This window comes from Pleurodeles waltl, chromosome 1_2 (genome assembly GCF_031143425.1).
Source record: "Pleurodeles waltl isolate 20211129_DDA chromosome 1_2, aPleWal1.hap1.20221129, whole genome shotgun sequence".
Taxonomy (NCBI): Eukaryota; Metazoa; Chordata; class Amphibia; order Caudata; family Salamandridae; genus Pleurodeles; species Pleurodeles waltl.
Window position 1 is genome coordinate 287,122,481 of NC_090437.1, and position 9,981 is coordinate 287,132,461.

General features: G+C 45.0%; 1 long non-coding RNA gene across 1 annotated transcript; it reads right to left on the reverse strand.

The window, feature by feature from the left end:
* Positions 1 to 4,608: 4,608 nt before the first annotated feature.
* Positions 4,609 to 9,644, reverse strand: LOC138299735 (uncharacterized). The gene is made up of 2 exons (XR_011204829.1): positions 8,466 to 9,644; positions 4,609 to 6,412 (listed from the first exon to the last, which is right to left on the reverse strand). It is a non-coding gene; the product is annotated as an uncharacterized lncRNA (long non-coding RNA).
* Positions 9,645 to 9,981: the final 337 nt, after the last annotated feature.

Genomic DNA, 9,981 nt, shown 5'->3' on the forward strand with positions numbered 1-9,981 from the left:
AGAAAAAAGTGGAGGTCCGACCTCCATGTCTGAGTTAGCAGATTGGGGGTGAAAGAGTTAAAATCTCACTCTTTTCCCCATTCAACCCACGTCTTCGACTGAACATGACTGGACAACACCTGCCGTCACTGCTGCCACAACCCACTGAGAAAACACAACCACCCCCCCCCGCCTTAGCCAGATTCCAGATTCAAAGTTAGGGACGCCTCATTGCCAGGGAATTTTGGGTGGGCACTGCACGGGTGGTCGGGACCACTGCAGGCATATACATGTCACAGTAATTATTTTAAATTACTCTGACATGCATATGTGGGGTACACAATGGTGTCACACATGGTTGGGGACTCACTGGCACAAAATGCATTTCGCACACATACACAACTGTCATTGTGGTGTAATCATTCATTGCCAAATTAACGCTGGCACTGCAATGCCTGTACACTCTCACTGGTCGAAAGTGTCCATGTGTGCGCATGTATGTATCACATGCACATGTATGTGAGCCAGTACATATGTGTATGTGTGTGTGTGTGTTTGTGTAGATTGGCTGGTGGAGGGGCACCTCGACCGGGGCAAAGTCAAAGTTTAAGGCCGACCACGATGGAGCCCTGCTCGGCTACAGCTCGCGGGAGGCCTCGGTCAAAAGTTTACCATCGGACTTAGTCTCTTTTCTGAAGCTTTTCTTCAGCGGGACGAACCTGCCAGTCCAATCCGACCTTCTGGAACTCTTCTCCAGATACGCATCACGGGAATCCTTGGTGGAGATTTTTACCTTCGGACTTAGTCTTTTTTTTCGAGGTGAAAATCCTTTGACCGGGGTAAACCTGGATCTTGATCCGACTTCCTTGGAGCCCTCCACGGATACGCTGGCTGGGAGGTCTCGGTCAACTTTTTACCTTCGTACTTAGTCTCTTTTTTGGAGATTTCCTTCACCGGGACGAACCAGCAAATCAGGCCGGGTCGCGATTGAGGCAAGCCGGCTAGAGTTGCTGTGGCGTGTCGATCCCTCTATGGAGCTTTTCCATCAAAAGTTCTCCAAACTTCTCCAAACTTCTGGGGCTTCTCCCAGATGTTCTTTTAAGGTTCTTTTGGGGTTCACATGTCACCCCAAGAGTCCAGAAGTTCTGAGATGATCCTTGGGGGTGTGGACTACAACTCCCAGAATGCACCTGGCGCAAACTCCTTTTTGGCCACTGGACAGTGGTCAGCTGGTTGATTTCTTCAGGATTTGGTGCAGGGGACTCTGGTTAGCAGTGAGTCCCTCCTTGAACCAGCTGAAGCCAGGCAAAGTCCTTCTTGTGGTGAAGCCCAAGTGTGCAGCTGGTGCAGTCCTTCTGAGTGCAGGTTCCAGGTGCAGGCCAGGGGTCCAGCAGGGCAGTCCTTCTTCTCCTTTGGTTCCTCCTTGTTGGAATCTGATGGAGATCTGAGGTGTGGGTGCAGGTCGGCCAGTTTTATCCTTGCTCCTGGGTGAAAAACAGGGGGGTCCTGATTCTCCAATCAGGTGCAGGGTCCTTCCCCCTGTAATGACCACTTCCTGGGAAGTGTGGCAAAAATCAATCCCAGGAAGCAACATTCTTCAAAAATCCATCATGGCTGAATCTGATTTTTAGAGGTTACATCTGGCTGAGCCCACCCACTGGTGTGGCTAAAAATCATAAACACACCCCTCTCCTGCCCTCTCCTAATCTAATCAAGGGGGCACCTAGTTGTCTGGGGTTGCAGGATGTGGGGGTGTTGCTGGGTTGTTCCAAATGTCCTTCTCTGCCTTTGAGGACCAGTTTCGCAGCCCTCCCCCTTCCTGCCTCACCATCTGCTGAGGGGAAATTCCCTCCCACAAGCACATCTCTTTGTGTGAAGCCAGGCCACTTCACACCTCAACAAGGCAGCCTGGCCAGGCTGCCAGAGGCTGGCCAATCAGGGCACAGCAGTAAAAACAATGCAGGGCTGAAATTGGCAACTTTTCAGGTAAAGTTTAAAACTCTTTACCTGAACAAGTTATATTAAATCGAACAACTGGAAGTTGTGGGATTTATTATAACAATTAACTTGATACCAAGCTCTTGGTATCCATTACTTAAGGGGACTTTTCAAATTAAAATAAAGTCTCCCCATTCTAGCCCATGGAGGCCATTCACTACAATGAGGGAAAAACGAATTTGGCTGTTTTTACCTCACCAGGACTTATGAAACCATTTTTATAAGGTCCCTGCTTATAGTTGTATGGCACCCAGCCCTAGGGGCACAAAGGGCACACCTTAGGGGTGACTTATATGTAAAAATAAGGTAGTTTAAGACTTTGGAACTACTTTTAATTCCAAAGTCGAATTTGCATATAACTTTAACTTAAAAGCAGCCAGCAAGGCAGGCCTGCCTTTAAAATGACACTGGGCACCTCAGCAGTGCACCTATGGGTGCACTACCTATGCTGTGGTCCCTAAACCTACATGCCCTACCATATACTAGGGACTTATAGGTAGGTTAAGTTAGCCAATTATAATTAGCCTAATTTGCATATCCACTTTACACAGAGCACTGGCCCTGGGACTGGTAAGCAGTACCCAGGGCACAGCCAAGAGTCAGCAACCACCAGTACCTGTCCAAAAAGTGTGGGGGTGACCAGGGCAAAAAGGAGGACTTTTCTAGACTGCCCCCCCCAGATGAAAGGTGATGGGTACCAACCTACATCCTGGTAGTCCTCATCAGCTAAGTGGAAAAACCTGGAAAGGCCATCTGCATTGGCAAGGGCAGTCCCAGGTCTGTGCTCCACTGTGAAGTCCATCCCCTGTGGGGAAATGGACCACCTTAACAGTTTTGGGTTCTCTCCCCTCATTTGCATCAACCATCTGAGAGGTCTGTGGTTAGTTTGTACACGGAAGTGAGTGCCAAACAGGTATGGCCTTAACTTTTCAGGGACCAGACCACAGCATATGCCTCCCTCTCAATGGCACTCCATCTTTTCTCTCTGGGGAGTAGCCGCCTGCTGATGAAGGCAACTGGTTGATCTTGGCCCGCTTCATTAACTTGTGCTAACACTGCCCCAATCCCTTCCTCTGAAGCATCTGTTTGCACTATAAACTTGCTATAGTCAGGGACCAGTAATACTGGTGCTGAACACATAGCCTGTTTTAGGGTGTCAAAAGCTTTCTGACACTCTGGGGTCCAAATTACCTTCTTGGGTTGTTTCTTGTAGGTAAGCTCAGTCAGTGGGGCCACTATGGTCCCATAATTCTGAACAAACCTCCTGTAGTACCCAGTCAGGCCAAGAAAGCCCTGACCTGATTCTGGGTTTTAGGAGCCTCCCAATCCAGTATAGTCTGGATCTTGGGCTGGAGAGGTTATACATGGCCTCCACCAACAAGGTGGCCCAGGTACACAACTGAGCTTTGCCCTATCTGGCACTTGCTGGCCTTGATAGTCAGGCCTGCTTGAAGCAGGGCCTGAAGCACTTCCTTCAGGTGGACCAGGTGGTCCTCCCAGGTGGAACTAAATACAGCTATATCATCCAGATAAACTGCACTGAAAGATTCCAACCCAGACAGGACTCTATTCACCAACCATTGGAAGGTGGCAGGAGCATTTGTCAGGGCAAAGGGTATCACCTTGAACTGAAAGTGGCCCTCTGGTGTGGAAAATGCTGACCTCTCCTTAGCTCCTGGACTTAAGGCAATCTGCCAGTATCCTGAGGTCAGATCAAATGTGCTCAGGAACTTGGCAGCCCCCTACCTATCGATGAGCTCATCAGCTCTAGGTATGGGGTGAGCATCAGTCCTAGTGACTGCATTTAGACCTCTGTAGTCCACACAAAATCTCAATTCCTTCTGTCCACCTTGGGGATTAGGTTTGGGCACCAGTATCACTGGACTGGACCAAGGACTGTCAGAGGGCTCAATCACCTTGAGCTCCAACATCTTAGCCACTTCAGCTTTGGTGTTGGCCTTGACCTGGTCAGACAGCCTGTTCTTGACAGGTAAGCTGTCACCAGTGTCAATGTCATGGACACACCAATTGGTGAGTCCAGGGGTCAGGGAGAACAGACTAGCAAACTGCTCCAAAACGTGTCTGCAGTCTTTCTGTTGCTGGTCTGTCAACTTGGGAGAGAGTACCACTCCCTCCAATGACCCATCTTGCTCATTTGAGGACAGGAGGTCTGGCAGAGGTTCACTCTCCTCCTCCTTCCCTTCATCAGTGACCATCAGCATGGTCATGTGTGCCCTGTCCTGGTGGGATTTCAACCTGTTAACATGCAGGATCCTATGAGGATTTCTGGGGTGCCAAGGTCCACCAAGTAGGTGACCTCACCCTTTTTCTCCACAATTGGATAGGGCCCAGTCCATTTGGCATGAAGTGCCCTAGGAGCCATGGGCTCCAAAACCCACACCAGCTGTCCTGGGTGATACTCAGGCATGGTAGCCTTCTGATCATGCCAGAGCTTCAGGAGCTCTTGGCTGGCCTCCAGGTTTCTGCTTACCTTCTTCATGTACTCAGACATGCGTGACCGCAGGCCCAGCACATAATCTAGCACATTCTCCTTGGACTCTTTGAGAGGCTTCTGTAGTGCTTTCCTCTTATTTAGTTTCTAAGCACTAACATAACACAACAGAAATGCACTTCTGAGGTCAAAGAAGACTTTTATTGTTATTTTATTCTTCCCCAACCACAATGTTTATGAATGAATGACGAATTAGTAGCTTTCAAGTCCGCGTTAATCAAACAAAATATATCAGTTTGCAATATACACAGCAGGTTATATTTATAAGATATTGAATGCAAAGCAAAACAAATACTTCACCGTGTAGGAACTATTTACAGCTACATCTTTCTAAGGTCTGCAAGCTGAGGACCCCTGTCAGCCGCGAGAAAGAGTGTCATCTACCCACACGGGATGCTGGCAACTGGCGCCAAGCTCCAGCACGAGGTCCGGCAGATTCGAATCTGACTCTCTGCAGCCTGTTACATTCGTTACAAAGGTGTGCCCCCTCCTCTCAGACCCGGGAAACTGAGCAAGCCTTTTGGAGACTGGCCAGGTCTCCAAGACTACTCCTGTTCCCAAGCTCAAGGGAAGAGAAACAACGCCCATGTACTCTCTCTTATCAGGTCTAGTCTACTGTGAGAGCAAAACATCTTGGTTCTCTGGTGCAAAAACACAGCTTGGAAAAATACAGAACTCCACGTTAAAGGCAATGGGCAGCTAACCTAAATATCAAATGCAATGTCATGTTAAAGGCAATAGGCAGCTAACCTAAATATCAAATGCAATGTCTAGTGTCATGTCAAAGCCAATAGGCATCTAAGCTGAATACAAAATACAATGTCTTATATCATGTCAAAGCCCATAGGCAGCTGAGCTGAATACAAAATGCAATGTATAATATCATGTCAAAGCCAATAGGCAGCGGAGCTGAATACAAAGTGTAATGTATAATATCATGTCAAAGCCAATAGGCAGCGGAGCTGAATATCATGTCAAAGCCAATAGGCAGTTAAGCTGAATACAAAGTGTAATATATGATATCATGTCAAAGCCAATAGGCAGCGGAGCTGAATAATATATGATATCATGTCAAAGCCAATAGGCAGAATACAGAATGTAATGGCTAATGCAATGTCAAAGCCCATAGACGGCTAAACTGAATACAGAAAGTAATGGCTAATGCCATGTCAAAGCCAATAGGCACAATACAGAATGTAATGACTAATGCAATGTCAAAGCCCATAGGCGGCTAAACTGAATACAGAAAGTAATGGCTAATGCCATGTCAAAGCCAATAGGCGGCTAAACTGAACAAAACATACCATGTGCTACTGGTGAACATTGAGCAACTAATATGCGCAGTGGTGAAACACAAAGTCATTGGTCAAAACAAAACTCCATCAAATAGCAGGACATTCCGCCCTTTGACCAATGAATTTTTGTTTCACATATCTCATATTTCAAACAAACAAAAAAAACATTATCAGCAAATCAAATTTCAATGATCAAAGCAATCCCTGTAAAGCAATAGAAGTGAATTAACACATTGATTTCATAACCTTTCACATCAGATACATCTACATAGAAAAGACTGGGCAATTTTTTTTTTTTTTTTTTTTCTCTGAATGAGTCTCTAATTCAACAGTGTTAGCAATTTGATGTGGCATGAGTTCTGCTCATGTAAAGGTGCACGGTCCACCTGAAAGGTTTTCTGGAAGGTAAGCAAAAGTCAGAGTTCCATACGAGAGGGGAAAAAAAAAACACAGCAAACAAGTTGAACTTGAACTGAAGGCGCAATTTGCGCAAAATGGATCCATGGTGCTGGCACTTTACTCAGCCAGGTTCAGGTTGGGGATTCGGTCCCTTCCCCGACCCCACACGCACACACCGGAAGGGGGACCACACAGCGCACTCAGGGACAGTGGCGAAACGTGGTAGGATCTGCAAAAGAAACAAGTATGACTTTTCTTGCAAATAACATTTTTCATTTAAACTGCACCCTTCCTCTTTCTTTCCCTGTTTTATAATCAGCAGGACGTTTTTGAGGCCCTTTGTTATATTTTCTGTAGGTTCTGGAGGGTCACTTGGGGCTTCAGCCCACACATCAGTACTGAGGTTTTTATCTGCTGCGCCACAGCTTCCTTTTTCTTGCACTGTCAGAAGGGCTGGGGCAGACTCATTCTTTACCAAACCTCCATTCACTGCACTTTTGTCAATTTGGGCCATTCTGTCTCCAATTTGTATGAATGAATCAGATTCTTTTCTAGGTATCAGCATAATTTCGATTTTTCCTTGGTAATTTGCAGCAATCACTCTCCCTAAAACCTGATCACTTTGCCATTTCTGTCCTGGTAACTTTCCTCTCCCCAACTGCTCTGTGACTGCTTGCATGACAGATTGCTTTTGTGCATGCTGCACAGTTTTTATCAAATCTAGGGGAATGGGCATCTCTCTCATCTCTGCCCACCTGTAAGTGGCCTTTTCACATTTCTGGGGCACCCACATAGCCATCCCCACTAAGGCAGAATTCTGGGTGAACACTTCTCTCTCTGAATTTTTCTGATTAACATCTGCAAGGTAATTGAACCAGTTAGGTACAAGCCATGTGGCTAAAACATTAGAACCAAAAATCAGCGTAAAAATTACACATCTCACGTAGCTCTTGCTTTAAAATCTGACACACATTATACAACGCTGTTCCTTCTACGGTGCCAGAAAACAACATTTCAGTCAATGAATCATTAGTAAAACAAACATGCTTTTTATCTTCAGTGGACACGAATTCAAATGGTGCACACAACTTCATTGGTAATTCTTTTATCTGTGGTACTCTAGCCCTGTCTTGCAAGTACCAGATCCATTGTATGATTCTAGCTAGGGGCACTATTTTCTTTCCTTGTTCATGATTTAAATATACATAAGTATTTCCTTCTTGCACTGCGCAGAAACCTAAAGTCTGCATTATTTCATTTGCCAAATCACAAGCGCGCAGCTGCATATTATTTTTCACAGTGACCATGTACAAAAGTGTTAGGATTTCTCTCAAATGAGGGCTATTCTTTTTCCAAAAATCAAACAAGCTAATGAAACTCGGGGTGTCTTGCTCTAAAATCCTTCGTTTTACTTGTGCATTTTGCAACGGTAACTTGTAAATCACATTCTCGTCCGTGTTATCAGTTAAGGAATGCATTTTGGCTGCCAAAAACCTTGGCTCACACGGAAACTCAGTGCAGCTCGGAGCTGTCTTAACCCCCTCATTACTGGAATGGGACAAGAAAGATTCTTCAAAAACAGCAGTTTTATAACTTTCAGTCGGGCTAATTTGCTCACGTAAATTCCTATTTTCATGTTCCAACTTCCTACATTTCTCCTGCATTTCTCTGTAAGCAGATAAAGGTATCCAGACCTTTCTGTCATCATTACTTCCAAAACACACGTTTTCTACATATATACAACGGGAATTATTTCTCAAAACCTTATCAGGCCTTTTAGCTACACATGCATTTTCTTCTGTAATTCCCCAAACAGAAAACAATTCACAGTTTTTCTTAGCACCATCAGGCAGTTCATCAACACATGTATTCTCAGACATGGTCTGCCGTGCTACTGTGATTCTCCAAACAGAAAACAATTTCTGTAATTCTCCAAACAACAAAAAAACAATTACACTTTTAAAGTGTGCACTTAGAAATCTACTAACTCGTCAAACCCCTTTTAATCACCTCTTAATGACCGGCCCCACTTCTGGTACCAATTGTAGTGCTTTCCTCTTATTTAGTTTCTAAGCACTAACATAACACAACAGAAATGCACTTCTGAGGTCAAAGAAGACTTTTAATGTTATTTTATTCTTCCCCAACCACAATGTTTATGAATGAATGACGAATTAGTAGCTTTCAAGTCCGCGTTAATCAAACAAAATATATCAGTTTGCAATATACACAGCAGGTTATATTTATAAGATATTGAATGCAAAGCAAAACAAATACTTCACCGTGTAGGAACTATTTACAGCTACATCTTTCTAAGGTCTGCAAGCTGAGGACCCCTGTCAGCCGCGAGAAAGAGTGTCATCTACCCACACGGGATGCTGGCAACTGGCGCCAAGCTCCAGCACGAGGTCCGGCAGATTCGAATCTGACTCTCTGCAGCCTGTTACATTCGTTACAAAGGTGTGCCCCCTCCTCTCAGACCCGGGAAACTGAGCAAGCCTTTTGGAGACTGGCCAGGTCTCCAAGACTACTCCTGTTCCCAAGCTCAAGGGAAGAGAAACAACGCCCATGTACTCTCTCTTATCAGGTCTAGTCTACTGTGAGAGCAAAACATCTTGGTTCTCTGGTGCAAAAACACAGCTTGGAAAAATACAGAACTCCACGTTAAAGGCAATGGGCAGCTAACCTAAATATCAAATGCAATGTCATGTTAAAGGCAATAGGCAGCTAACCTAAATATCAAATGCAATGTCTAGTGTCATGTCAAAGCCAATAGGCATCTAAGCTGAATACAAAATACAATGTCTTATATCATGTCAAAGCCCATAGGCAGCTGAGCTGAATACAAAATGCAATGTATAATATCATGTCAAAGCCAATAGGCAGCGGAGCTGAATACAAAGTGTAATGTATAATATCATGTCAAAGCCAATAGGCAGCGGAGCTGAATATCATGTCAAAGCCAATAGGCAGTTAAGCTGAATACAAAGTGTAATATATGATATCATGTCAAAGCCAATAGGCAGCGGAGCTGAATAATATATGATATCATGTCAAAGCCAATAGGCAGAATACAGAATGTAATGGCTAATGCAATGTCAAAGCCCATAGACGGCTAAACTGAATACAGAAAGTAATGGCTAATGCCATGTCAAAGCCAATAGGCACAATACAGAATGTAATGACTAATGCAATGTCAAAGCCCATAGGCGGCTAAACTGAATACAGAAAGTAATGGCTAATGCCATGTCAAAGCCAATAGGCAGAATACAGACTAATGCAATGTCAAAGCCCATAGGCGGCTAAACTGAATACAGAAAGTAATGGCTAATGCCATGTCAAAGCCAATAGGCGGCTAAACTGAACAAAACATACCATGTGCTACTGGTGAACATTGAGCAACTAATATGCGCAGTGGTGAAACACAAAGTCATTGGTCAAAACAAAACTCCATCAAATAGCAGGACAGCTTCTCCCAAGAATCTCTCACCAAGCACAATGGGCCTCTTACACGGTGCCCAAACAGTAACTCAAAGGGGGTGAATCCAACCCCCTTCAGTGGCACCTCCCTGTAGGCAAACAGCAGGCATGGGAGGAGAACATCCCATCTCCTCCTGAGTTTCTCAGACAAACCCATGATCATGCCCTTCAGGGTCTTGTTAAATCTTTCCACCAGACCATTGGTCTGTGGATGATAGGGGGTGGTGAACTTATAAGTAACATCACACTCATCCCACATGGCTTTCAGATAGGCAGACATACAATTTGTGCCCCTATCTGAGACCACCTCCTTTGGGA